Below are 27964 nucleotides of genomic sequence, written 5' to 3' on the forward strand. Positions count from 1 at the left end.
CCCATTTGAAGTTCAAGATTTTGTGAAAATGAATTGATCATATCTTGACAACCACACATGGGATTTGAGAGTTCTTGGACTTTTTGAAAATGGGAGAACAAGATCTTCAACTTTCATGTTGGGCAAAAATTCATTTGAAGCTTGTATCATGATGCAAGTTGAGGATCAAGAAGTTTCCATTTTTGGCAGTTGAAATTACAGGTCCAGTTTCTATTTTGGGAAATTTTCTGATTGGCTTCAGATTCTTCCATGATGTTGATTGCCATGACAAATGAGGCCTATTAGGACATGAATAAGCTCCTTCAAACCATTTCCATCCATCAAATCCAAAGAATCAACCACAGTTGACCAACTTTGACTTTCTAGGGTTTTGGACTTGACTGTGCACTTCTGATGAATTCCAAACCCTAATTCCTTGAGACTTTGACTTCAAATGATGTCTCAAGACATACGAACTCTTGATTGTTGACCATGGTGCCCAAATTCCACAAGAATGGCCACCATCCACTGCTTTGACTGATTGTCGACTGTCTAGGGTTTTTGCCTGGCTATGCATTGACTGATGACCTTTGAGCCTTCAACCCTTGACTTGAATACTTCAAATAGACTTCCAAGTCATGTGAACAAATTGGACAAACCCTAGGGCTTTGATTCCTTGAGAAACAACTTGGCTTGATTGGTTGACTGATCTCCTGATCAGTTTGACCTAATTCTTGGCTTGCTTGCTCTTGAGGCAACTGGGGACAATGCAAATGTTATGCAATGTATCATGATATGCTATGACTTAATATGAAATGATATGCACAATGATAGGTGCAAATTTGAGGTGCTACACCTGGCAGGGAAAAAGATAGTGAGAGAAGAGCTAACAGAGTTCAGAGCAACCTCCAGAGACTGAAGGGAACTCATCGGCAAAGAACCAATTCCCTCTCATATAAACCCTCAGATTGCTTTGCAAACCCAACCGGGCAATTCAATTTCATTCGATCTCTCCAGTCAGGTTTGCCTTATTCCCATTACTTTATGCTTTTAATTTGAATGCTCTGAATGTATGAGGTATTATGGGTGAATTTGATACCCTTTTGATGCATGTGTTTGACAAGAGGTTTAGGCCTCCTACCCTTGGTTGCTTTTTGTGAGCTTTTTGTGAATTTTAATGGCATGATTCATGTGGTTACATTTTGATTTGGGGGCAACTCTTGATTACCCTATCTTGTTTCTCTAACCTGTTTGTTGAGTTTTGTTTTGTGAGGGCTCATATGACTCTTGCAGAGATGGCTTGCCTGGTGTTCCACTTTATTTATGGGATACCACCTGGAGGTCTATTCCGATTACCTGTACTGACTCGCTTTCTTTGATGGTGTTTAGCTTGGAAGAGTCTTTGGGTTTCTTATTTATCTAATTGCTGTTACTTCGGATCTTTATCCGTATGGTAGATCTCTCGATCCCTTTACTTTTCCCGCATGTTACCGATTTCTTAGGTTTCGTATAGCCTCTCGTGGCATGTCATTTAAGGTAGCGCGGTTCCTTCATCTAGGACTGCCTTTTTGCATGAGCATCCCTAAACACCCCAAACTCATTGATTTTTCTTCTCCTAAGAACACGTTATCTCCTTCTACTACAGGCGAGTAAGTCTCCAAAGGTCGAGCATCCGGTATATTGTGTAGTAACGTCGTTCACCTCAAACACAACCCTTACCCCATAGGTGGTCGAACTACGTTTTGCTCTGATTTTCATCCCAGATGAGATACGTAGGCATAAGACGCGATGTCTTAGCGAGCACACTCCTCTTTAACCCATAGGTAGCCGAGCTACGAAGACTCTGATTCTCAGATTCAGATGAGATACGTATGCAGTGGATGCGACGTCCGTGCGAGTCATTTTCTTTTGACCCTTCTTTTAGTAAGTAGTACATTAGATAAACATACACGCTTTTCTCATCCCTTCAATCATGTTGGCACAAATAAATTTTCAAAAAAAAAACAACAACCTTTGCAACAAATGTGAAAAGGGCTCCCTAGGAGTACCTAGGATGCTTTGGGTGCCTAATACCTTCCCATTGCATAACCAACCCCCTTACCCAGATCTCTGACATTTTTACTAGTTTTTTATTCGATAAAACTTTTAGGTTTTTGTTCGCTTTCTAACCATTCCTTTGGATAAATAGAAGTGTGGCGGCGACTCGACTTGTATGATTTACCTTGGATTTAGTCAATATCTCTAATGGTAACGAATACCTCGCTACAATAGCCAAAGCAATGTAAGGCTACAAACTATCCAAAACTCATCCAAATAAAAGCCTAGGTAATTGCAGAAAGCTCAAAAGTTCCAGCCACAGCAAACTGACGCTTTAATGTAGTACAAATTCGGAACGCCACTAGCCAGGCCGTCCAAGTCCAAACTGCAAAACCAAGCCAACTGTGAATAATGATGTCGCAGTGACGGCAAGTTGCAGCCATGTTCAACCTACAGCAAAACCTCAATTGTGCATGTTTCATCACCTGAGTTCAGGATCACTTGTTTTGCATCTTTTTCTCCAAGCCTTGGCCAAGCCCATTGTGAGATATTGAACCTGCAAAAACGCCTAGCATGATATCATTATCACTACGCCAAGTTATCCATGACCAAAAGAAATACCTCGCAAGACCAAGCATAACATCACGTTACAATTGCAATTCAAGTCAGTAATAATTCCATATCATGCTAAGCCAAGTAACTGCTATAGATTGGTGCCATAAATGCATTTTGAGACTTGGCTTAAAGTACAAGATAGTTAAGAATCTAACAGTCTATAGCATTTGAAAGGGAGCTTCAGAATTTGCAAATATACTCGCTCCAATATTGGCTCAACCTTTCTCGCCTTCATTTAAAATCATGACAGAGTTGTCCATAAATTCTAACAACCACCCTGTACCAAAAGGAATAAGCTGCAAAAAGTAGGTGATATATGAAACCGGCAGCATGTCATACGGTTTGTTTTCAGAAGAGTTAAAACCATGAGAAATGATAAAGTGACATTCAGAGCAGCCAAGGTCCAAGGTCATTACAAAATTCACATTGCTACACTCACCTTGTGAACCAACATGATAAAGTGTGCATCACCCCTGTAGTGTCGACGTTCCTTCAAAGAAATCGCACAAGACTGAGTATCAACGGCATAATGAAATCATGGCTTAGCACTTCGCGAGCATTGGTAGCTAATGTTGCAAGCCAAGGCTATGAACAAGAGGTGATTGTGGTATACCGAATGGGAATTATAAGACTTCATGGCCAATGTCTGGCATTATGAACAACCTGCAATATATCCTGCAGTAGTACACATATGAAACACAATCTGCAGCCTGCTTGCAAAAATTTCAAAACCTGTCGACATTCTCGAGCCATCAGCATACCATGGCATAACCAACATCAACAATTACCTGCATCAACAACTATTTGCATTAAAACTTAGCTTGAATTGCAATGTGCTAAGCATGTCCAGAGGGGTCCAAGCAACCTACAATACACCCATGAAAAGATAAAGATTGTAGTACATAAATGCAGAGGTGAAAGAATTAACTTCTATTATGCCAAAGCCAAAGTATGTTGTTGGATACCATAGTTTCTTGAACACGATCTTAAACTTGCTACAAAACCATAAATTGCGTCCTGCTCGCACTGAAACTAAGCATAAGAGCATTAAAAAAATAAAGACATGAACATGCTTAATACAAACACAGTGATGGTCTAAATTACACAACCTTCCAAACCTTGCAGACATGCACATGTCACAACATAAACCTACTGCAAAATCGGAGCACAAGCTTACAACAATTGGCCAAACCGCATAGATATGTGAATATTGTAACAAAGACCTGCAGATTATCCCACCTATTCAAATTGCAAAATATCCATAAAACAGGTTATGTCAAATCAAGGAAAGCTAAATATTGGTGAAGAATTGGAATCGCTTCAAGAGGAAAAAAACCTGCCAAGACAAGAATTACCGGTTACTAGACTGGATGAAAAGAGAAAGTTCCTGTTATATAAAAGGATTAGAAACATAAATATCAAGTTAAAGTTCTTACTGCAGTAAAGAAGAATTTCACCGCACCCCGTCGCTTTCTCGTTCACTACAGACAAAACCTTAAACACCTGCATTTTGGGACCACGTTAACAGGAAGGACCACCAAATCTGGAAGAGATTTTTTTTAACGGATTGATTCATCCGCAGATTTTTGCCAGCTCATAAGAGATGAGGACGATTGAACCTCGTACTCGACCCTATAAAAAGGAGGCACTGGATCACTGATGACAACCGGAATTTCTGCACCGTTACCCTGCGAAAATCGAAACTCAACCCTCACCAAAGCTCCATTTAAAAGTTCTTTTCGGATCTTCCCACTGAAAATCTGAAAAAGACGAGCTTAAACTCTCTCAGTAAGGACCGACGACAATACACGAGCAAAACATTTCGAGGAGACGATTCATTGAGGAAGAAAGTACCTGGATACCTTTATCCTACCACGAGCACTTGGAACAGCAATGACGTGGCGTAGAAGAGGAGGATCCAAAGTTCAGAAGGAAGAAAGGGAGAAGAAATCAAAATACCTCGAGGTTGGGTCATATCGCCGGTACGCTCGTCGGAAACTCTATTTTCCGGAGAACTTTATATCACTTCCTTCTGCATTAATCCTTATGCCTTTTTGTAGAAATATTGCGTATCTCTTACCATATTGTTGTGATTTGTTTGGTTATTTTGTAACTCTTAAGTTTTCGCTTGCGTATGTTTGAATCGGTAAAAAAAAGGGATCGCTTTTGTTGTTGTTTTAATTTGTTGGATTAAGGTTTTCTTTTACTAACAGAGAAGAGAGTTTGGATTTAGTAAAATAGGTAGAAGAGAGAAGGAGAGGGAACCGAAGCGTTTTTCGGTTTGAGATCTTAAGGGAGATAACAACGTTTTTTCTTTAAGCATTTGAAGGGAGCGATTCACTGCCGGTTGGCCATTTGGTAATGATAGATCATCATTCATAGCCACGTGTTCGCAATGGTCGGTGGATAACGGAGGCAAAACGTTTCCTCTTCCCCTTGGTGACCGCCTAGGTCCGCATGTGAGAAGGGTTTGGGGCTTAAGGCCCAACCCGAATTCGCAAAGACAAAGTCCTTGGGCCTTGTAGGCCCTATGGTTTGTTTAAACTTCAAACCCCATTTTGCTTCTCATTCCCCATCTACATCTTATTTGATTTTTTTTTTCCAATTTTATGTTAGTATTAGGATGATATAAGAACCATAATAATGGTTTAGTAAGAGCTAAAACAGTTTTTCTATCTTCACCACGATTTTTTTCGATCTTTATTTTCAAAGTCTATTATTTACATCCTTAAGAAGATCATAATTAAAATAAGTAACTAATTAATTTATCAATGTTATTAAGGGAATAATTCATTTTATATTTTATTATTTCAAAACAATTTAATTATCGCGGTCCAACACCAAGTAACTTTTCTCAAAACCCGATTAATTCTAAAAAATTCAAATTCGACATATTTAATTAGTATACTCTCCAAAATCATTTAAATTAATTTTGAATGAAAAGGATATTAATGAGCATCCGCTTCATTATCTCTCGATTATTCGAATAATTGGCGTACGCCATATTGCTCGGATTTTCGTCATTCAATTAAAACCCTAAAAATCCATAAAATTAAAATCATTTCTCCAAATTATTTATAAATTCTAAAAGCCTTATTTTAATTATTAACCTTTGAATGAAAATGAGAATAGTGAGCATCGGCTTCATTATCTCTCGATTATTCGAATAATTGGCGTACGCCATATTGCTCGGATTTTCGTCATTCAATTAAAACCTTAATAATCATACAAAATACAAATCATCTTTCTAAATTAGGGTAATACTCAAAATATATCTTTTTATAAACTTGGGATGAAAAAGAATATAGAAAGCGTATGCTTCGCTATTTCTCAATTTCTCGAATAATTGGCGTATGCCATATTGCTCGAGTTCTTGTCGTCCGATTAAAACATCAGACTATAACATTTCAAATCACTTTCTAAATCAACTACAAATTCAAAAATCTTTTAATTCTAAATTTCCGATAATTAAGGATAGGAGGCGTTCGCCTCACTATCTTTCGATTATTCGAATAATTGGCGTACGCCACATTGCTCGAATCTTCGTCATCAAATTAAAGCGCGATCGAATAAATTCAAATCATCTTTTATAACAAATACAACATTTAAAAACCTTTCTTCTTAAATTAAACTTCGGATGATAAAAGATGGGAGGCGTTCGCCTCACCATCTCTCGATTGCTTGAGTAATTGGCGCTCGCCATATTGCACGAATCATCGGCTTCCGATTAATACATTTTAAATAAACTTGGATAAAGGAATAAGTGGCGTACGCCTCATTATTCTTTGAATAAGCAAGTAGGAGGCGTACGCCTCACTACCGTGCATATTCAACATCCACAAACAAACTTTCAAAACAATCGAACGAAAAAGGAGTAGAAGGCGTTCGCCTTATTATACCTCGAAAGAATTGAACGATTGGTGTACACCACATTGCTCAATCTTTCGTCGTTCTTCAAGACACCTTAACAAATCAAATTAATATCTCGCCCCCGTGCGACCAACAAGTTAAAAATTCTATTCAAAAGAACATTGTTAATCCTTTCTAATGCGCACCACAAACCAATGCTTAAGCCTCCAACGAGAGTAGCCAAGCCAGCGTTTAGCCTTTAGAACGCGATCTACACAGTTGTTCATTAAAAGACACCAACAAAAAACCGTAGTTCCCCGAACTATGAATGCTCTGACTTCCTTATTGCACCATAAAGATACGTAGGCACGAGATTGCGAGATTTTGGTGAGCACACTAATAAAAAACCTCCCTTTCCCCTTCTGAGGTCTTCATCCATCTCTATTATCAACTCTAATTACTCGAAGAAAGCAAATAACATTTAACTAACATTCAAATAGCAAATTAGACTAAAAGGTTCCCGTTGAGTACAACGGACGTGAGGGGTGCTAATACCTTCCCCTTGCGTAATCGACTCCCGAACCCGAATATGGTTGCGACGACCATTATTCCATTTTTTAAAAAAGGTTTTATCGATATTTTCATATTCCTTCATTGGGATAAATAAAGTTCGGTGGCGACTTTGTTCGAACATAATTTTTTCCACGACCATCGTGAGGAATCGTATTTTTCGAGATGCGACAGATGGCGACTCTGCTTGGGATATTTAAGATGCTCCAAGCTAGAGAGAGTCAAGCCTAACTTAGTCAATTTGCTTTGGACGTTAAAATACCGCTTTTATTTGCTTTGGTATATTGATGTATTATTTATGCTATGTAATTTATTCTGCTATTATGTTGGGTGATCTATGGTGTTTGACACATGTTGTGAGATAAGCTCCGTACCCGAGCTTTGAGAAGAACTTAGAACCCAGAGTTGTGTAGTATTGAACTGAGGGGTGTACACCTCATTGGGACAATACGAGAACTCCACCCAGAATAGATCTGTTCAAAATTTCCATCCTAATATGGCTAGCCCATTATTATGAGGAAACGTTGAACATGATCCATGACTCTGGGAACCTCATCTTAAACTGAAGTCCGTCTTCATGATTGGTGATCGTGTAGTATTGAACCGAAGGGTCTACACCCTGTTCGAACAATACGAGGATCCCACTTAGAGTAGACCAATTCAGAACTTCCATTTCAATGTGGCTAGCCCATTATTGCGATGGAAGACTGAACTTGGTCCATGACTCTAAGTTCTTATCATGATAATGGATAACCTTAGGAGCAATCCTTGATGTGTGGGGTAAAAGACATAGAACCGCTGCTAAGCTGAACCTTGTGATATATGTGAAACCTGGATCCCTGTCATTGCATAAACATCATGTTGCATTCATTATGAGCATAGCAAAATCATTTACACACTTTTTATTTTCAGGGAATTTCAAAATTTTCAGTTAATTAAGCATTCAAGAACAAATGGAGTCAGAAAAGAAAAAAACATTCCAAATCAAAGCTAAGGTACCATGTGTGAAGGGGTTCATTGCATTCAGAGATGGGTTGACTAATATTCATCGAGACACATTCACACTCAAATATGGGAAGATTCTACACTTGTTGTCTGTACCAGTACAGAAGGATGCTATTACCGCACTAGCCCAGTTTTATGATCCACCACTCAGAAGTTTCCTCTTTAGAGATTTCCAGTTGGCCCCGACTTTGGAAGAATTCGGAAGAATATTGCACTCTCCTAAGAAGAAGAAGGGACCATACAAGGGGTTAGGTCAAATCCCTAAACCCAAAGAGTTGGCAGAAGTATTAGACATCCCAGTCAAAGATCTAACCCCTAACATCAAAATTTGGGGGAAGGTACAAGGAATTCCACAAGAGTACCTGGAGAAAACTGCTCAAAACTTTGCTGAAGCCCAGAAATGGAAAGCCCATGATACTATTATGGCTTTACTTATTTTTGGATTGGTGTTATTTCCTAATATGGAGAAGTTAATTGATGCAGCAGCTATTAGCGTGTTTTGGGCCGTCAAGGTTAAGAATGAAGATCCAGTGCCCGCACTCCTAGCAGATGTTTATCACACCTTGCACTTACGCTTTGAGAAGAAGGGAGGATTGATGTTATGTTGCATACCACTCCTTTACCAATGGTTTGTCTCTCATGTGTTCAAAGAAGTTGATACAATTGAAAGTATGGATGGATATGAGTGGTCTCAAAAGCTAGTAGGACTCACTGAAAATACCATTATTTGGTATCCTCATGGTTTGAATGTAGAAGATGCAATTACTAGTTGTGGAGAATTTCCGAATGTACCATTAATAGGGTCAAAAGGATGCATTAACTACAATCCTGTTTTAGCAGTAAGGCAGTTGGGTTATCCTATCACATACAAGCCAGATGACCAGTTGTTAGAAGGTTTTGTGTTCCATGATATGGAGGATCCCGTAATGCTGAGAAGGTTTATCCGAGCCTGGGAGAAAGTTCGCTTTAGAGGACAAGACAAAGGAAAGGGTGTCATAGGGGATATAGAACCCTATCATCAATGGGTCACCAGAAGAAGTCAAGAGATCAAGCTGCCATTCATCCTCGATCCTCCAACTCAACCTCCACCACCAGAACCCATCCCTGTCTCCATGGAAGAAGTGGAAGCGATGAGAGCTACTATAGCAAGACTTGGACGAGAAAATGAAGATCTACATACCAACTTCCAGCAAGTTTCAAATGAAATAAATGAAATAAAGTGGGAACTAGAGAGGAAGAAGGCCCAGCTTGAAGCGACTGAGGAAAAGGTCGACAAGGAAGAACATAAGAGAAAGAAAGTGAAGGTAGGCATGGAACAAGCTAATCACTGCCTAGAAACCATTAAAGAGCGGTTGAGACAAGTTGAGAAAGAATGCCAAAAGAATAAGCGATGGTGGCTACGAGCTACAGAAGAGAAAAAAGAAGTTAGAGAGATATTGGAGGCTAAAATACAAGATCTCACTATCTCCCTCCATAATGCTGAGACCCAAGCCGAGCACGAGCGCCGACTTAAGGAAAGAGCCCTTGAAGCTTCTCGAGTCACACCTACAACTTGGGCCGAGAAATGTCAAGAAGCAAAAGATGCTAGAGATGTTGCTCAACATTGGAAAGATAGATTCGAGGCATTCCACCAAGACAGTGTGATATGGCTAAGGGAAAGAGAGCAAGTCATTGAGGATTACAATACCTTTTGGAGAACTATCAATTTCCTGCAAGTGGACAAAGATGGGTACCATGCAAAGCTCAACAGTTTGGTACAATTCTGCAACTGGACGACCCAAGAAATGCCTTGGAGGTTGAGAGAGGCAGTGGAAGGATTGGACCAACATGGCACGCATCCCATTGTAATATGTTTTGTTATGATGTGTGAGGGGATGATAAAGAGGTTTAAGATTAAATTAGAAGAACTCATAACTCGAAAGACTGCTGTGTGATTCTTTTGTTTGTCTTATATTCAGTTTAGTATTTGAGCTGTATCGATTTGGGAGGTTATGCCTTTGTACTCCATACTTTAAACATTTGAATAGAGGAGGATGATCCTCATTTTTATTTCTTGACTTTATGTTTTCTTCAAATGCTTAATATAACTACAACAGTGATGAAAATTCCCTGAAAGTAAAATATGCATGACATTCGCATCCTCATTATGCATCATGCTTCATAAAAATGCAAAAACTTACCCAACCTTTTGACCTCTATCCAGTAACACTGACTAATCAACACCGATACGAGACGCGAAGCAACTACAAGATGACGTTAGAGGAAGTGGAGGCTAACCAAGTTACCATGAGGTCAGACATCAATACGATCCAAGAGAAGATAGATCAACTGCTGGAAACAATGCTCGCCATTGCCCAGAGAGAGAGGGTTGCAGATGCAGAAGCTGGGGCTAGGAGGAATGATAGCACATCGGGTTTGGTCCACCAAGACGAGAGCTTTGTCCATGCCAAGAAGAGTCTGGTTCATATACTAGTAGGAAGCAAAGGAGATGGGGATCGTGCAGAGCCTTCTGAGGCGCCTGCTCATTATGCGTCCAAAATGGGAGATGACCCGTATGAAGCTTTCTATGTGCCTGATCAACCAAAGCCTAAGATACTTCCAGACCCTGCTGCAGATAGGCTTCGTGCCTTGGAAAAGAAGATCAAAGCTATCGAAGGGAATAATATCTTCGGCGCCTCTGCCATGAACATGCGTTTAGTATCAAATTTGGTCATCCCGGCTAAATTTAAAACTCCTGATTTCGAGAAATACAAAGTCCAGACTTGCCCAAGAAGTCACCTAGTGATGTACTTCAGGAAAATGGATGCTCATACCGAAAATGACAAACTGCTTATACACTGTTTCCAAGACAGTTTGAGTGGAGCGTTTCTAAGATGGTACATGAGCTTAGAGCAAGGGCGGATTCAAAACTGGGAAGATTTGGCTGACGCATTTCTCTGTCAGTACAAATATAATTTGGATATGGCGCCCGACCGAATGCAGTTACAAGGGATGGAAATGAAAGAAAAGGAGTCATTTAAAGAATACGCCCAGCGATGGAGAGAGTTGGTTGCTCAGGTAGAGCCACCATTGTCTGAGAAGGAAATGACTAGAATATTTGTGGACACGCTGAAGGACCCATTCTTTGATAGATTGGTGAGTAGTGCAGCCTCCGATTTTGCGCATCTAGTCACAATCGGAGATCGCATAGGAAAGGGTTTGAGGGATGGAAAGATTTCAGGAGCCGTGGCAACCCCTAGCGCACCGAAAAAGTATTCTGGAGGCTTCCAGAAGAAAAGAGAAGGTGAAACGAACGCTGTATCTAGAGGCTATAAAGGGAAGCAACATGCTTCATATGGCCAAGTCGCCGCCGTGGTACCCATACCTTATCAACAACCCATACAACAACAACCAATGTATCAACCACATCATCAACAACATCGTCAACAGCAGAACACCGCACCACCAAGACAATTCAGGCCAAGGCCTCCAAGAAGGCAACTTGACCCTCTACCAGTACCTTATAGCCAAATATTCCCATATTTGCAAAAGGAGGGCCTTCTGACATTGAGGGAGCTAAAACCGACTGTCTTTCCATATCCACCAGGATATGATGCTAATGCCCATTGTGAATTTCACATGGGAGCGCCCGACCATACCCTGGAGAATTGTTTTGCATTTCAGAATAGGGTACAAGACCTGATTGAAGCAAAGGTTGTCACCTTCACTCCGAGACGCCCGAACGTGAACACTAATCCCATGCCAACACATGGAGATGCTTCCGTCAGTGCCATTGAGGAAAGTGATCAGGGAGAACTGATTCTTAAGGTTGAAGAGATTCAAACCCCTATCGCCAGGATAGGGGCACAACTGCTAAAAAGTGGTCTAGTCCGGAGGAGCTAGTCAATGATGAGAATGATAAAGGGTTGAGGAATTTTATACAACAAATGTTGGATTAAGGCGAGTTACAGATAAATCGCCGTGTCAAGAACAAGGGAGAGGAAGAGATAGCCGTCGTGGTGGACATCCTTTATGATGAGGTTAAGGTGGACATCCTTTATGATGAGGTTAATGTGGACATCCCTTATGATGAGGTTAAAGTGGAAATCCCTATAAGCCCATTGGTGATAGAGTGTCCAGCACCGTTTGCGTATAAAGATGAGAAGGCGGTACCATGGATATATCAGCCCAGAGCTTTTAAGCAAGGGCAGGAAGACCGACCCGTGGTAATCAATGAACCAAACGTCACCTCAATTATGGGGCCAGCTGGAATGACGCGCAGTGGCCGAGTGTTCGCGCCAAGGGCTGTTGATGCTTCTACAAAAGCCAAAGGGAAAGAAATTGCTACTCCTATCCAAATCCCTATCCCTAATCGAGAAATGCAAGACTTGCACCTATCTCCTAAAGCTGCGGTCACTCGTGAGGAGGCCGAGGAATTTCTAAGGATAATCAAGAAAAGTGATTATAAAGTGGTAGACCAGTTGAATCAAACACCTTCAAGAATCTCCATGTTATCTCTGTTGCTCAACTCAGAAGCACACAGGAATTCATTATTGAAAGTGTTAAGCGTAGCACATATCACGAAAGACATAACGATAGAACAGTTTGACGATGTGATAGCTTGTATAACCACTGGAAAATTTTTGGGGTTTAACGATGATGAACTGCCAGTTGAGGGAAAGAACCATAGCAAGGCCCTACATATCTCCTTGAAATGCATAGACACTATACTATCAAGGGTATTAGTAGACACAGGTTCCTCACTGAACGTCATGCCAAAAACCACTTTGATAAAGCTGCCAATGGAGGGGATGAATATGAAGCCCAGTACCCTAATTGTAAAAGCATTCGATGGCTCAAGCCGAGCAGTGATAGGAGAGGTTGACCTACCAATCAAAATAGGCCCAACCTTTTTCAATATCACATTCCAGGTTATGGACATACATCCCAGTTATAGCTGCTTACTTGGGAGTCCATGGATCCACTCTGCAGGTGTCGTCACCTCCACTTTACACCAAAAGCTAAAATTCATTACAAATGACAAGATGAATGTGATTGGAGGGGAGGAGGATATCTTGGTTAGCCACTTAACATCTTTCCGATATATCGAGGTGGATGGCGAGATAACCGAGACACCATTCCAGTCCTTGGAAGTGGTAAATATGATGGTTGTCCAAAAGAAATTGGAGACTCCGAAGTTAGGACCGTCCATGGCCTCGTGGCAAGGAGCTAAGGCTGTGATGGAAAGTGAAAATGTTCAAGACTGGGGCAAAGTGGTGGAAGTGAACCAGAAGCGATACAAGTTTGGGTTAGGGTATGACCCATCGTCAATTGAAGCCGGTAACCAACATGATAAAGAGCAGATCCCTCCTGTAGAGGAAACGTTTACCAGCACTGGTCACATTTTTGGCAACCAGGTGGCAATGATCAATGTTCAAGATCATGAGGAGGGGGTGTCTAGCTGGATACGACAAGCCGCACCTAATGAAGAACTGACAAACTGGAAGGTTGTGGAAGTCCCTCAATTTTTTCAAAAGTAATTTTATTATTTTAGACAAAACCCTATGCTCTGCCCAAGGCACAGTGGCGTGTTGTATGGCCTCCTTTATCTTTTTTTAAGAGTTTTTATATCAATAATAAATGGAGATTTTCATTCAAATTTTTGTTCCTTTCCTTTTGTTTTTCTATTACAAAAAAAATGGCATCAATTTTTATGCATGTACTTTCTAAATAAACTGCATAAATCATAACATGCAGAGACACCACCGAGACCATTGATAACGACACTGATATGGTCTGGCATGACTTTGATTGTCCAATCTATCAAGCTGAAGACGAAGTGGAGGGAAGATTGTGAACTCCCTGAAGAGTTGGCCAGATTGCTCAGACAAGAAGAAAAGGTCATTCAACCACACCAGGAGGACGTCGAGGTTATCAACCTGGGAACGGAAGAAGACAAAAGAGAAGTAAGGGTAGGCGCCGTGCTTCAAGATGCAGTGAAGACTAGCTTCCCCTTAAAGAAGAATGCTCTACCGTCAAACAAAACCTAAGAAGAACTCAACCAGATATGGCTCTCAAGATCAGAGAAGAGGTGAGAAAGCAGTTTGACGTTGGTTTCCTCGAAGTCGCTAAGTACCCACAATGGGTTGCCAATATTGTACCGGTACCAAAGAAAGATGGGAAGGTCCGCATGTGCGTAGATTACCGAGACTTAAATAGAGCTAGTCCCAAAGACGATTTCCCATTACCTCACATAGATGTATTGGTAGATAACACAACCCAGTTCTCTGTATTTTCCTTTATGGATAGTTTCTCTGGATACAACCAAATCAAAATGGATCTCGAGGACATGGAGAAGACCATGTTCATTACCCCTTGGGGCACCTTTTGTTACAAGGTAATTCTGTTTGGATTAAAGAACGCTGGGGCAACATATCAACGCGCTATGGTGACTCTCTTTCATGACATGATTCATAAAGAGATCGAGGTGTACGTAGACGACATGATTGCCAAATCCCAGACAGAAGAGGAACATATTACTAATCTGGAGAAACTGTTTGTTAGTTTGAGGAAGTTTAGGTTGAGACTTAATCCTAACAAATGCACATTTGGGGTTCGATCTGGGAAGCTTTTAGGCTTTATTGTAAGCCAAAAGGGAATTGAAGTAGATCCTGACAAAGTTCGAGCCATTGAGAACATGCCATCACCAAGAACTGAGAAGGAAGTCCGTGGTTTTTTGGGAAGACTGAATTACATCGCCCGGTTTATCTCTCATCTTACCGCCACGTGTAAACCGATATTCAAGCTTCTAAGGAAGAATCAAGGCGTGGAGTGGAATGATGACTGCCAAATAGTGAAATTCTAGTTATCAGACTTTGGATGTCACACTGGTTGTTATGACATCCAATTCTGCACAGACAGGGATTATGCAGAACTTAACAGTAAGTGCAGTAAATAACACAAGTAATTGTTCACCCAGTGCAGTCTAACATGACCTACGTCTGGGGGCTACAAAGCCAGGGAGGAAATCCACTATTAGTAGTATCAATTCAAAGCTAAACTCACCCGTTTACAACTTATCACTTAATCCCTACCCAATGCAATTTCAATCTTACACTAAGATCAGAGTTCCTACTCACTCCCCCTCAATCACCTCAGTGATATTAAAGACACTTTGAAGTCACACTTCAAAAACAACTCTTGATTATGCTTCACAGCTTAAATCAAGATACACAGCACTCACGCTTAAAAGCTTTGAGTGACACAACACTTACAACTCAATGAACACCCTATGCCAAAGCTATCATCTACTTGATAATGACTTGGCTTACAAGATACGTCTAATACAAGACTCACAAAAATACAGCAGTGAAGTATGATGGACACACTTAATCTTCACGCCTCAAAATCCCTGAAACTGAATGAAGGAACGCCTTCCTTTTTATATTGCAGCACCTGGGCTTTTGCACCTGTATTCTCCTGAATTTAAGGTCACTCAAGTTCCCATAAATTCAACATTTAGGTTACTAACAAATAGGCTATTTGTTAGGTTCATTGAATGTAGCTTGGTTGTTGATTTCCTGGATTTTCTCTCAGCTGTTGAATCCCTAAAGAATAGCCTGAGAAAAAGCTGAAACAGAAAACTGAACAACCTACAATTTAGCATATGCTGTCAGGCATGAATGTCACGACATTCAGCTTGACATCAAGGTCCATATGCTGAGTCTGTTTTTCCAGAAAACAGACTGTACAATTTTGCTGACCTGTACATGATCAAAATGACCATACTACAGTAACAGCTTACATTAATAAATGTCAAAGTGTCCAACTTAACATTTACACATTTGGCCTTAAGTTAGTTCTGTTATTCTCTTGAAGAACAAACTAAGTTACATGCTGATGTATAACAGACCACCACTCTGTCTAATCTTCAGCAACTGCTTTCAATGATGAATGTCATAACATCCAGTTTGACATTCAGTCAGTAGGCCTTATGCCAGGTCTGGTTCTTCCTTGATAACCAGACTGCACTTAAATACTAAGTTCTAACAGAACTCCTGCTGTTCTATTCCTTAGTATCTGTTGACAGGTATAAATGTCACAGCATCCAGTTTGACATTCAATAAATCCTGTGTTAGCTAGTCCTGCAGTAACTACAATGTAGTTACACGTACATGTCATGACATCAGTCAAGACATTAGTACCCATCTAGTGTTTTACCATATAATGCAGCCAATTAAACACCTACAAACTCCCCCTTTGGCAAATTTTTGGCTAAAACACTTTGATCCCCATAACAGAGTTCATGGCAGCGGAATTACACACCTAGCAGGAAATAATACTAGCTAATACACTCAGAGTGGCAGCACACTCACACACATGGAAGTTAAATAAAAACTTCACATAGCAGCACACATATTAGAAGTTGCACCTAAACTTCAACATCAGCTGCAGGGGGGAATCTTCAGATCTGTCATGAGAGTCTGTTGTAGAGACCCACTCTGTTTGTCAGGGGTAGTGGTGGTTATTACTCCCCCTTTTTGTCAAAAATGTTGCCAAAGCCAACAACATAGCCAGAGCACAATGACAGAGTTCCAGACTTGGTCTTACTACACAGTTTCAACCAAGTTCACATCCACTTGATCTTGCTTCACAGCTTCGATCAAGTAATCACCCACTTTTGCTTTACAGTAGGTACCACCATATCAGATGCCATGATTTTGTTTCTGACATCCATAACCACTCCGGCATGAACAGCATCCTTGAACTCCTGCAGGTACATTGGCCTTCTCACAGTGAGGTGTCTCCTTACCCTCTTGTATCCACCCTTGTTGCAAGTAGCATAGGTATGATCTGGTGACCAATCATAACTTAGTACAAATTGTTTAATAGGCAGAGATCTTAAACAATTTATCCCAAACATCAGTGGTTGCTATAAGGTCTCAGAGAGACATATTCCCAGTTTGCTCCTTAAATTTTCAAACTGAGTAGCATCCAGCGCCTTTGTAAATATGTCAGCCAGTTGAAGCTCCGTGGCTACATGTTCCAAAGTGATCACCTTGTCTTCCACCAGATCTCTGATGAAGTGGTGCCTAATGTCAATATGTTTGGTCCTGCTGTGTTGGATGGGATTCTTGGAGATATTGATGGCACTGAGATTATCACAGAACAATCTCATGACATTTTGAGAGACATTGTACTCAGTGGGCATCTGTTTCATCCAAACCAGTTGGGAGCAACTGCTTCCAGCAGCTATGTATTCAGCCTCCGCAGTGGACAGAGAGACACAATTCTGCTTCTTGCTGAACCACGATATGAGGTTTTCTCCTAAGAAGAAACATCCACCTGATGTGCTTTTTCTGTCATCAGCACTTCCAGCCCAATCAGCATCACAGTACCCAGATAGGACAGGTTCAGACCCATGTGAGTACAGCATCCCATAGTCACACGTCCCATTGATGTACTTGAGAATCCTTTTAACTTGATTCAAGTGGCTTACCTTGGGCTCTGCTTGGTATCTGGCACACACTCCAACTGCATAAGAGATGTCAGGTCTACTTGCAGTCAGATACAGCAGACTACCTATCATGCTTCTGTACAGGCATTGATCAACACTAGGCCCTCCATCATCTTTGGTTAACTTTAGATGAGTGGGAGCAGGAGTCCTCTTGTGCCTGGCATTATCCATACCAAACTTCTTAACTATGTTCTTGGCATACTTGCTTTGGGAGAGAAACATAGAGTCCTCCATTTGGTTTACTTGCATTCCAAGGAAATAGGTAAGTTCTCCCACTAAACTCATTTCAAACTCAGACTGCATCTGGTGAACAAATTTTTTAACCATTTGTTCTGACATTCCACCAAAGACAATATCATCAACATAGATTTGAGCTATCATGATTTTGCCTTCTTCATCCTTCACAAACAAGGTTTTATCTATGCCACCCTTTCTGTATCCATTTGAGGTCAGAAATTCGGTTAACCTTTCATACCAAGCTCTGGGTGCTTGCTTCAACCCATACAAGGCTTTCTTCAACTTGTATACATGCTCAGGTTGGTTAGGATCACAGAACCCTTTGGGTTGTTCCACATAGACTTCTTCATTCAGGTAGCCATTCAAGAATGCACTCTTCACATCCATTTGGAATAGCTTAAACTTCAGGATGCAGGCTACCCCCAACAGCAATCTGATGGACTCAAGTCTAGCCACAGGAGCAAATGTCTCATCAAAGTCTACCCCTTCGACTTGAGTGTATCCTTGAGCTACTAGTCTTGCTTTATTTCTAGTAATTACTCCTTTCTCATCAGATTTGTTTTTGTAGATCCACTTGGTACCAATGATGTTGGACCCTTCAGGTCTTGGAACCAGCTCCCATACTTCATGCCTTGTGAACTGCTCGAGTTCCTCTTGCATGGCAATGATCCAGTATTCATCAGTCAGGGCTTCTTTCACATTCTTCGGTTCAACCTTGGAAACAAAGCAGGAATTTGAGTTTATTCCTCTTGACCTTGTAGTTACACCACTGGTGGGATCCCCTATGATAAGATCTTTAGGGTGGTCTTTCTGAATTCTGATAGATGGCACTTTGGTGGGTGCCTCTACTTCACATTCAGGAGGAGGTTCCTGTACTTCTTCAGACTTGACTGGACTGTCAGTTGGACTGTCAAGGTATGTTTCAACATCCTCCATGACATCGGTTCCTTCCTCTTTATCATCCACAATGACATTTATGGATTCCATCAGGACATTGGTCCTGTAGTTGAACACTCTGTAGGCTCTGCTGTTAGTGGAGTATCCCAGAAATACGCCTTCATCACTTTTGGGATCTAGCTTCCTTCTCTGTTCACGATCTGTGAGAATGTAGCATTTACTTCCAAAAATATGAAAGTACTTCACAGTGGGTTTTCTGCCCTTCCATATTTCATACAGAGTGGAGGAGGTTCCTTTTCTCAAGGTGACTCAATTCAAAGCTAAACTCACCCGTTTACAACTTATCACTTAATCCCTACCCAATGCAATTTCAATCTTACACTAAGATCAGAGTTCCTACTCACTCCCCCTCAATCACCTCAGTGATATTAAAGACACTTTGAAGTCACACTTCAAAAACAACTCTTGATTATGCTTCACAGCTTAAATCAAGATACACAGCACTCACGCTTAAAAGCTTTGAGTGACACAACACTTACAACTCAATGAACACCCTATGCCAAAGCTATCATCTACTTGATAATGACTTGGCTTACAAGATACGTCTAATACAAGACTCACAAAAATACAGCAGTGAAGTATGATGGACACACTTAATCTTCACGCCTCAAAATCCCTGAAACTGAATGAAGGAACGCCTTCCTTTTTATATTGCAGCACCTGGGCTTTTGCACCTGTATTATCCTGAATTTAAGGTCACTCAAGTTCCCATAAATTCAACATTTAGGTTACTAACAAATAGGCTATTTGTTAGGTTCATTGAATGTAGCTTGGTTGTTAATTTCCTGGATTTTCTCTCAGCTGTTGAATCCCTAAAGAATAGCCTGAGAAAAAGCTGAAACAGAAAACTGAACAACCTACAATTTAGCATATGCTGTCAGGCATGAATGTCACGACATTCAGCTTGACATCAAGGTCCATATGCTGAGTCTGTTTTTCCAGAAAACAGACTGTACAATTTTGCTGACCTGTACATGATCAAAATGACCATACTACAGTAACAGCTTACATTAATAAATGTCAAAGTGTCCAACTTAACATTTACACATTTGGCCTTAAGTTAGTTCTGTTATTCTCTTGAAGAACAAACTAAGTTACATGCTGATGTATAACAGACCACCACTCTGTCTAATCTTCAGCAACTGCTTTCAATGATGAATGTCATAACATCCAGTTTGACATTCAGTCAGTAGGCCTTATGCCAGGTCTGGTTCTTCCTTGATAACCAGACTGCACTTAAATACTAAGTTCTAACAGAACTCCTGCTGTTCTATTCCTTAGTATCTGTTGACAGGTATGAATGTCACAGCATCCAGTTTGACATTCAATAAATCCTGTGTTAGCTAGTCCTGCAGTAACTACAATGTAGTTACACGTACATGTCATGACATCAGTCAAGACATTAGTACCCATCTAGTGTTTTACCATATAATGCAGCCAATTAAACACCTACAAATAGCCTTCAACAAAATCAAAGAATACTTACAAGAGTCGCCGATTCTGATGCCTCCTGCAGAAGGGAGACCCCTCATCATGTACTTAACAGTGCTTGACGAGTCCATGGGCTTTGTATTGGGACAACAAGATGAGACTGGTAGAAAAAAGCATGCCATATATTATCTGAGCAAGAAGTTTAATGATTGCGAGACCAAATATTCCTTACTCGAGAAGACTTGTTGTGCACTTGCATGGGCCGCTAAGCGTCTCAGACAGTACATGCTAACTCACACGACTTGGTTGGTATCTAAAATGGATCCCATCAAGTACATATTCGAGAAACCAGCTCTTATTGGTAGGATTTCCCGATGGTAGATATCGTTATCGGAGTACGATATTCGAAATGTTGCACAAAAGGCAATCAAAGGAAGCGTACTAGCAGACCATCTTGCCCACCAACCATTAGAGGATTACCAACCTTTGAAGTTTGACTTCCCAGATGAGGACATCATGGTTGTCAAGGATGCTGAAGACTCCAAACAAGAGGAGAATTTAGAGCCAAAAGCAGGCTGGACTCTCATGTTCGACGGCGCCTCAAATGCAATAGGCCATGGAATTGGGGCAGTGCTGATGTCTCCCAAGAATTTCCATCTACCATTCATTGCAAAGCTCTGTTTTACCTGCACAAATAACATGGCTGAGTATGAAGCTTGCATACTAGGGTTGAAAGAAGCTATTGAGTTGAAGATCAAGGTGCTAGAAGTATTTGGGGATTCCGCCCTAGTGATACATCAGATCAGAGGTGATTGGGAAACAAGACATGCCAACCTAATTCCATACCGGGATTATGTGCTGAAGTTACTCCCAAAATTCGACAAAATCACTTTCTCTCATATTCCTCGAGAAGAGAATCAGATGGAAGATGCTTTGGCAACCTTGGCTTCCATGTACAAGTTAATATGGCCCAACCATCAACCTCACATTGAAATTAGGCGTTTTGATGAACCCGCGCATTGCCTGTTGACGACAGAAGAGCCAGATGGTAAACCCTGGTTCTTTGACATCAAACGGTATCTAGAGAAGCAGGAATACCCGGCAGAGGCCTCTAGCCTTGACAAAAGGACCCTCCAGAGGCTGGCATCAAAGTTCCTCTTGAATGGGGAGGTATTGTACAAGCAGAATTATGATATGGTTTTGTTGAGGTGTGTGGATGAACACAAAGCTAATCAGCTTATGAAGGACATACACGAAGTGTCTTTCGGCACACACGCAAATGGGCACTCCATGGCGAAGAAAATCCTGAGGGCAGGTTACTACTGGTTAACGATGGAAGCCGACTGTTATCATTACACTAGAGCCTGCCACAAATGCCAGATATATGCTGACAAAATACATGTACCGCCTACCCCACTGAATGTTATAGCATCACCTTGGCCTTTCTCTATGTGGGGCATCGACATGATCGGGATGATAGAACCCAAAGCATCTAATGGGCATAGATTTATCTTGGTGGCCATAGACTACTTTACTAAATGGGTTGAAGTCGCATCTTATGCGAATGTCACAAAGCACGTGGTCGCCCGTTTCTTAAAAAACAACATCATATGTCGATATGGGATTCCCAACCAAATCATCACTGATAACGGGTCCAATCTCAACAACAAGACCATGGAGGAGCTATGCACAACATTCAAGATCGAGCATCACAACTCGTCACCATATCGACCTAAGATGAATGGGTTTGTTGAAGCTGCAAACAAAAATATCAAGAAGATCATCCAGAAGATGGTAGTCACGTATAAGGATTGGCATGAGATGCTACCTTTTGCGTTACATGGTTATCGTACGTCAGTACGAACTTCAACAGGGGCAACCCCGTACTCCTTAGTATACGGCATGGAAGCAGTTCTCCCCATAGAAGTGGAGATTCCCTCGATGAGAGTCTTAATGGAGGCTAAGTTAGACGAGGCAGAATGGGTTCAATCAAGGTTCGACGAGCTCAACCTTATCGAGGAGAAACACTTAAAAGCTTTAGGCCACGGTCAACTCTATCAGAGGAGGCTTAAGAAGGCATTCGACAAGAAAGTTCGTCCCAGGGTGTTTCAAGAGGGTGATTTGGTGCTGAAGAAAATCTTGCCCATTCACAAGGGCTCTAGGGGGAAGTGGACACCAAATTATGAAGGTCCATTTGTGGTGGTTAGAGCCTTTTCCGGAGGCGCTCTAATCCTGGCAACTATGGATGGTGATGAATTGCCAGTTCCTACCAATGTTGATGCTGTTAAAAAGTACTTTGCCTAGAAAAGTGGAATGATAAAAAGCCGCTAAATCGAAAACCTGAAAAGGCGATTTAGGCAAAAATGGCTATCCTGGTGGATCGAAAACCCGAAAGGGCGATCCAGGCAAAAAGTAGGGATAAAAATAAAAAAATTGACCCGCTGAGTTGAAAACCCGAAAGGGCGGCTCAGGAAAGAAGGGTATCCCGGTGGATCAAAAACCCGAAAGGGCGATCCAGGAAAAAGTTAGGGATTAATTCCAAGGCAAAGAACTGTACTTTCAGGCATCTAGCATATCCCTCGAAGACAAAGAATCAATCTACCTGACTTTTTCAAAGGCGAGGTGCTTGGATTATCAAAGACATAAGGATCATAGTGTCGCATTACGCGAAAAAACCGGCGGGAAAAGACACAGAGCCGCCACCGTGCGTTATTTATCCCAAAGGAGGGAAAGGAAACGCTCGAAGTAAACCTGGAAAGGAAATGGTCTCACGACCAGAGATTGATGGGATCGAGAGTCGGTTATGCGAAGGGAAGGTATTAGCACCCCTACGCATCCGTCGTACTCGACGGGATCCACGCTCAGAAAGAATAGAAGAAAGGTTGCTAAAAAGACTGCTCAAGAACTGCACAAGCTGGAAGGAAATACATACGAAAGACGGAGAAAGCGGGACTCGGCAGGATATCACATCCTGAGCCTACGTAGTCTGTCAGACACAGACATCAGAGTCGACGTAGTTCGGGGGGGAAACGTGCTCGCTAGGATATCGCATCCTGTGCATACGTATCTTCTCCAACCAGAGAAAGAATCAGAGCACTCGTACCTCGGCTAACGCACACCAAACAAACGCAAACAGGAAACCGACTGCCAATCGCTGGACTTACGTCAGACTCCAAACAAAGAAACGCAAACAGGAAACTGAATGCCAATCGCTGGACTTACATCAGACTCCACACAACACAAGGGGTTGAAAAAGAAAAAGGGGCTCCCTGAGAGATCTGTTCATCTCCTGCCTACGTACCTCATCTGGTATGAGGATCAGGGCGATGTAGTTCCCCTTAACAGGGAAAGAACTTCTATCCAAACCAGAGACTAGGGAGATAACAGACTACTAGGGAGACTACGACTCGAGCCTAGAAGTTGTCATGCATACGATCCCTATGTTGAAGTCTCTAATCCTAACTCGCACGGGAAGCAAGCTAACCTAAACATCAATCAAGTAAGCAAACACAAGCACAAGAGAGCAAGCACACACACTGTATGCAAACAAATGGCTCATACAAGGCTGGGCTTTAGTCAAGGGGTCATGTCAACCTCGACAGTCAAGCCAACTGGAAAGGGTGTTTTGTGCTCTTAACCCTAACATTGAGAGTTAGGGTGAAGCAGATGAAATAGGAAATGAGGGCAAGACCTCATAGCTCTTATCCCTGGCCTGGGAGAGCTTGAAACAATGAAAGTGGGGGAGTCCAGAATGAGGAACTCTACTCCACATGACTGACTCTGGACAATGATCTTGGGTGTTTATTCAAAATGCATCAGCACGTAGTGCGAGCAAGATGAAAGACTCAACTGAGTAGCTGGGGATGGATTTCACATCCTTTCTATCTGCCAATGCCTCTTCACTTAGGAGGTCTTTACATGTACAAGGCATAAAGATAAACAACCATAAACATTGCCTCTTAAGGAGGGCTTCAGACAGGTGCCTGCCAAAATAACATGACAGGTCTTCCAGACTACATGAAGTCAGAGGTCATTACCTGGGTGGTATGCCAACCACAAATAAAGTCAAGCAACTCAAGCAATGAGTTAAAGCTACTAAAGTACCTGTGTAAATAACCAAACAATCAGTATAGTATTCAGAAAAATCAAACAGAAAGTCCAACAGTGAGACAACCAATCATCAGACAACATCAATGCAAGGCATAAGATGCAAGCAAACTAAATTGATTCATCATCCACAAGACCTACAAAACAGCAAGGTTAGTCAACCAAAATAACTTGTATCTCAAGTGATGAGATCAAATCAACCAATGTGGCTAATTGCTTGAAACCTGAAACACAAAGTCCAAAAGATGAGAACAAACCACTAGCTCAAAGGCTAGGGTCAAAGGTGGGGAAAAAAGTCAAAACAGAAGCTAAAACTCAACATGAATCACATTTATTCAATCAAGAACATGTCCTAAAAAGGACCAAGTCAAAAGCATTAAGTAAATCCACCAACCAATCATGATAATAAGCACAAGGCAATTTCAAAGCATATATTTGGTCAACAAGAATCAAAATTCCATATTAAAATAGAAAAGACTCAAACAATTCTGGAAATTTTTATGAGCATACAACATGTCCAACAAAATCATCATACCAAAAATCAGAATCAACAGAATCCAATTGACCTAGAAATGAAAATGCACAAGCAAGACATCCAATTGTGTGACACAAATTGTCACACCTAAAGTACATATGTCCCAAACAGTGAAGGAAATAGCAAAAAATTCCAAATAAAATCACACAAATCCATCATCATGTTAAGAATCATCATGCAAAATTTCATGGCATTTGGATCATGTATGAGCATTTTATGATAGGATGAATGAAGCAAGGTCACAAAAGCATACATGTTCAATCACTCTAACACAATTCAAATTCCAGAAACGGTAAAATCATAAAATCAAAACCATAAAATTCTAGACATCTCAAGGATCATGTAGAAAAAAACCTGGAATTATTTGGATCATTATTCAATTAGTTATGATTTTCAAGATCATGTATAAAATGAAATAAAAATTGCAAAACATGAAGAAATAATGAAATGAATTGGAAAATTGAAAGTGGCACAGGCCAGGATCGAAGTGAGGGACGCGCGCTGCCTGAAACGACGTCGTTTCAAGGCTAGGCAATTAAAATGAAAAAAAGAAAACAGAAACGCGCTCCATGGGAATCGAAGGGAGAAACCTGGATCAAACAAGGCTTGCAGCATGTTCTACAGTCAAGAACCCTAGCGCAGCACTCATGGTGGCGCACGGTGGAAACCACCGTCTTCTTCATGGAGACGGTGGTGAACAGTGACACGTGGATATTTTTTTTCCAGAATTTACGAAATTATATACCAATCGATTCGTCTTGACATGTAGGTTCCAAATCCACTATCATTTTATCCTAGTTCCTAAAGAATCATGCAAATCGAAGAGAAGAAAATTTCACATTCTAAACTTAGATTCATCATATCTCCATGAATATTGCACCAAATTTCATGTTCTTTATACCAGTGGAATCAGCAAGCAATGAACTACAACATTACAACAATAAAAGCAGGAATTAAGAGATTCGAAATTGTGACCTCTTGAAGCTCCAACAATGGCAGTAGTAGGTTCAAGGCTTGGCAAGCATCCAAATTCACTCCTATATCACTGTTATGAAGCTTGAAGTTGAAATTGAGGCCTAGAGATGCTTGGATCTAGCTCAATCAATAATTTCCATCTTCATGTTCTTGCTTGGAATATGCACAAATTCTGCTCGAATTCAATGATCCAATGCTTGATCTACACTAAATCAATACCAGAGAACATATATATGGAAGAAAAATCAAGTGTTCTTTGAAGAATTTTTGAATTTAGAAGAAGAGAAATTTTGAAGGGAACTTTTCAATCTAGATCTAGAATTGTGTAAAATGAAAATTCTGTTATGGTTAGCTATTTATATGACATGTTAATCCATTTCCTAATCATGCTTAGGCTTGGCTAATTAAATTTTAATGAGAAAAGAGGTGTTGTGCAAAATTTGGTTTTTTCACCCCATGCATGCAATCCAGTGAACAATAACAATGGCCATGCAATTTCACTTAAAATCCTCTTATAAACATGTTGGAATGGTTAAAAAGTCCATATGATGCACCAATTTTGAATTCATGATTTTCCCTCCAAAAATCACATGAATAAGAAAATGATTATGTGATGAAATTTCATGTAATGTGATGAATGATTTGGAAACTACATGTCATGAGAAGAATTATGCAAAAAGGAGCACTCAATTTGGAGTTATGAGCCAAAAGTTATGGCCTTTTGAAGTTCCATGCACACTTGGCAATGATTGGATCATATCTCCTCAACCATGTATCAGATGCTCATGACCTTGGACTTTTTGGAAATGGGAGAGAGAGATCTTCAACTTTCATGTTGGACAAAAATTTATTTGAAGCTTATTTGATGTTGGAAAGTCAAGTTGAAGTTAGTCCAAAAACTTGCCATTTTTGGAAACTTGAAATTACAGGTCACTTTCCATTTTGGGAAACTTTTGATCTGACTTCAAAATCTTCAAGGTATGAGTTTGACCTGATGAATAAACTTCTTTGGGATATGAATGAAGTGTCTCAAACCATTTCTCCACCTCCTAGTCCTCAGTTGACTTGCAGTTGACTTTTATGGGCCCTAGATGACCTGAAACTGCACTGTGGACTTTGAGCCTCTAACACTTGGTCAAGTTGCTTCAAAATGAACCTTGATTCATGTAAGCTCTCTATAACAAACAAAGGGCCTTTTTTCTCATGGAAATGCTTTGGTCTCTTGCACAGATGAATCCTCCTGATGCCAGTCTTGACTGATGAAATGCAATGTGCTATGCAATGTTAATGTAATGTTAGCGTAATGTCAAATGACCTAAAAAATGAAATGAATGTACAAATGGGGGGTGCAAATTTGAGGTGCTATACATAGCAGTGTGGAGACTCAATAGGAACTCAGTTTTATTGCCGCTTTGTTTCTAAACACAGCAATTACCTCATTGAGGAATTGCATCTTTATGTACAATCGCCCATTCAAGGGTCAAATCAATAAAAGAGAAATTTTCTCGACAAAAGTTGTGCCCAAATTATTTTGTATTTTATCTGTTTGTTTGCAAAGCACCTTTATTTTTGATAAACATCACTTTTAAAGATTTTGGAGAAAATAAAAACACATAATTGAATGAAGTAATAAAATTGGTTTTGAAATGTTACAAGGATAAACCTCTTAGTCTCCAAGTTTGCTCTTGTCTTTCATAGAGGTGTAGGACTGTGTGCAGGCACCTACGTTCATTCCAATTGCTAATCAACACCTCTCATAGATATACTCATGGTGTAGCCAAATCAGGGCAAGTCTCTAATGCATTTCCAACAGAAACATTAAATCATAGTTGGAGTATCGTGTGTTGAGAAGTCTGAACCCTTCAGTGGCTTGAAGCATCCCAAATATATTCCCAAAATCACCCAGTGGGGCATAAAATTTTGATCTCCATCACAACAAAAGTCCACACCGTTGGCATCATCACCCAAAGCAAAAACGCCCTAACCAGGGCATGTCCCAATTACCCATTCACATACCCGCATACATCACATGCACCATGTGCATCAATAACAAACGTAATTTTCCTACCAAATAGGAAAGTTCACCATGAAGAGGTCATATCAATCATCAGCATACTCATGTGTAACACTCCCACAAAATGGGAATTTCAACAAAACAAAAATCATTCGCA

The 27964-nt window shown here is 40.7% G+C and overlaps 1 long non-coding RNA gene across 8 annotated transcripts in view; it reads right to left on the reverse strand.

The window, feature by feature from the left end:
• Nucleotides 1-2264: 2264 nt before the first annotated feature.
• Nucleotides 2265-27964, reverse strand: part of LOC127130747 (uncharacterized) — a 31298-nt gene continuing 5598 nt past the window's right edge. The window contains exons 3-7 of one of the 8 annotated variants that reach the window (XR_007806493.1): nt 4068-4250; nt 3597-3967; nt 3071-3496; nt 2787-2908; nt 2265-2572 (exon numbers count right to left, since the gene is read on the reverse strand). This is a non-coding gene — a long non-coding RNA (uncharacterized LOC127130747). Of the gene's footprint in view, nt 2585-2786; nt 2909-3070; nt 3497-3533; nt 3968-4067; nt 4387-4485; nt 5045-27964 lie in introns of those variants that run through there. The other 7 variants (XR_007806492.1, XR_007806491.1, XR_007806488.1 and 4 more) reach the window with 7 other exon arrangements.

Source organism: Lathyrus oleraceus, chromosome 1 (genome assembly GCF_024323335.1).
Source record: "Lathyrus oleraceus cultivar Zhongwan6 chromosome 1, CAAS_Psat_ZW6_1.0, whole genome shotgun sequence".
NCBI lineage: Eukaryota > Viridiplantae > Streptophyta > Magnoliopsida > Fabales > Fabaceae > Lathyrus > Lathyrus oleraceus.